The sequence below is a fragment of the Pteropus vampyrus genome, unplaced genomic scaffold (assembly GCF_000151845.1).
Source record: "Pteropus vampyrus isolate Shadow unplaced genomic scaffold, Pvam_2.0 Scaffold16685, whole genome shotgun sequence".
Taxonomy (NCBI): domain Eukaryota; kingdom Metazoa; phylum Chordata; class Mammalia; order Chiroptera; family Pteropodidae; genus Pteropus; species Pteropus vampyrus.
The window spans coordinates 1-2,434 of record NW_011905466.1 but is presented as its reverse complement, the minus strand read 5'-3'; the positions used below and the strand labels follow the sequence as shown (position 1 = coordinate 2,434).

Here is a 2,434-nt window from a genome sequence, read left to right as displayed (position 1 = left end):
TGTATGTGATAACTTAAACAAAAATTTTAAGACTATCTGGTACCCAAAACAATGATAATTAAAACAGGGAGGGCAAAGGGGCATAAACGGAAGGGAGATTTCCACTCAGTAGTAAACACGAATACCATGTAAGCCAAATATACTGAAATACCCAAAGCGACCATTACAAACTATACAAAGCAATAACCTAAAAATCATTGTAAATAAACGAAGATGGAATCTTAAAAAATGTTCAAGTAAACCCATATGCAGCCAAGAAAAGAAAGAGAAGAAAACATGAAATGAACAGAAAATATCTTTAGTCCTAACATATCAATAATTACATTAAATGTCTGGAATCTAAATATTCTAATTAAAAGGCATAGAATGGCAGAGTGCATAAAAACATGACCCAATTGTATGCTGATTATAAGACACTCACAGCAAATTCAAGGATGTAGGTAGGCTGAAAGTAAAAGGATGGAAAAGATATGCCCTATAAACAATCAAAAAGCAGTAGAAATGGCTACATTTATAACACATAAAGTAGACTCAGAGCAAAGAAAATTATCAGACATTAAAAGGGACATTACATAACAATAAAAGAATCAACCCACCAGGAAGACAAAACAATCTTAAATGTGTATGCACGAAACAACAGAACCTCAAAACAGATGAAGCAAAAACTGACAAGAGTTGAAAGAAAACAGACATCTACAATTATACTGGGGACTACAACATCCCCCATTTCAGAAACTAAAACTAATAGATGATCAGCAAAGATATAGAGCTCAACACCACCATCAACCAACAATGACCTAACTGACATATATAGAACAGTCCACTCAATAATCAACAAAATACACATTTTTTTTCTTAAGTGCCCTTGAAAAATTCACTGAGACCATATCCTGGGCCATAAAACAAAGCTCAAAAAATTTAAAAGAAATGAAATCATAAAGAGTACATTCTCTGATCACAAATCAGTAACAGTGGGACAATCTCTAGACACATGGAAAGGAAGCAATATACTTCTAATAATCTGTGGGTCAAAGAGGAAGTCTCAAAGAAAAGTTTAAAATACACAGGACTGAAAATGAAAATACAGCAAGTCGAAATAAGTGGGATACAGCTAGTAGTGTGTAGAGGAAAACTTATAGAACTAAAAATTATACATGACTAAGTGGGATTTGTTCCAGGTACACAAAGCTAGTTCAATCTTCAAAAATCGATCACTATAATCTACTATATCAACAGCCTAAAGAACAAAAATCATGATTATCGGTTGATACAGAAAATGCACTACTTCACAATATCCAATAACCATCCATGATAAAAACTCTCAGCCAATTAGGATCTTATCGAAATTAAAACATTTTACTCTGTCACACTCTGTTAAAAGGTTGCAAAGACAAGCCACAGACTGAAAAAAAAAAAAAAAAAACCATATTTACAAAGCACATATCTGACAAAGGACTAATATCTAAAATATATAACTCCAAACTCAACGGTAAAAAACAAAGAATCCAATTAGAAAAGGGGCAAAATACACGAACCAACATATATATCCAAAGAGGACACATAGACTGCAAATAGGTGCACACAAATAGGGTTCAACATCATTAGCTATCAGGGAAATACTAATTAAAACCACAATGAGACATCATTACACATCTAACAGAATGGCTAAAATAAAAAAAGAGTAACAACACTAAATACTGGAGAAGATGCAAAAAAACTGCATCACTCATACTGATGATGAGAATGTAAAATGCAACTCTGGAAAACAGTCTGGCAGCTTCTTATAATATTCAGCATACAACTACCATATCACCCAGCAAATGCACCCTTGGGCATTTTCCCAGAGAAATAAAACCTATGTTCACACAAACAGCCTATATGAATGTTCATAACAGCTTTATTCCTAACAGCCGAAACTGGAAACAACCCAGATGTACTTCAGTGAGTGAATGATTAAACCAACCATGGTACACCCACACCATGGAATACAACTCGGCCATTAAAAAGGAATGAACTACTATACACACGATGCAGATGAATTATGAGGGGAATTACACTGAGTGATAAAAAGCTGATCCCAAAAGGTTACAAACTATATGAATCCATTTTAGATAACTTTTTTTTTTTAGGCGACACAACCCTTGGTTGACCTTACAGATTACAAGGATCTTGTCATCTTACAATCCTTTATTTTTTATTATTTTTACGCCTATAGCACCCGGTCTTCCTAAGTCGTCTCCCATCCAAGTAATAACCAGGCCCGACCCTGCTTAGCTTCTGAGATCAGACATGATCGGGCTTGTTCAGGGAGGCATGGCTGTAGACTAGATAACATTCTTAAATGAAAAAAATTCTAGAAATGGAGAACAGATAGTGGTTGCCAGAGGTTGAGAACTGTGGCTATAAAAAGGCAACAGGAGGGCAAGACGCCTGT

At 34.8% G+C, this 2,434-nt stretch overlaps 1 pseudogene; it reads right to left on the bottom strand.

The window, feature by feature from the left end:
* Window positions 1-2,206: 2,206 nt before the first annotated feature.
* Window positions 2,207-2,325, bottom strand: LOC111735148 (annotated as a pseudogene).
* Between the last annotated feature and the right edge of the window lie 109 nt (window positions 2,326-2,434).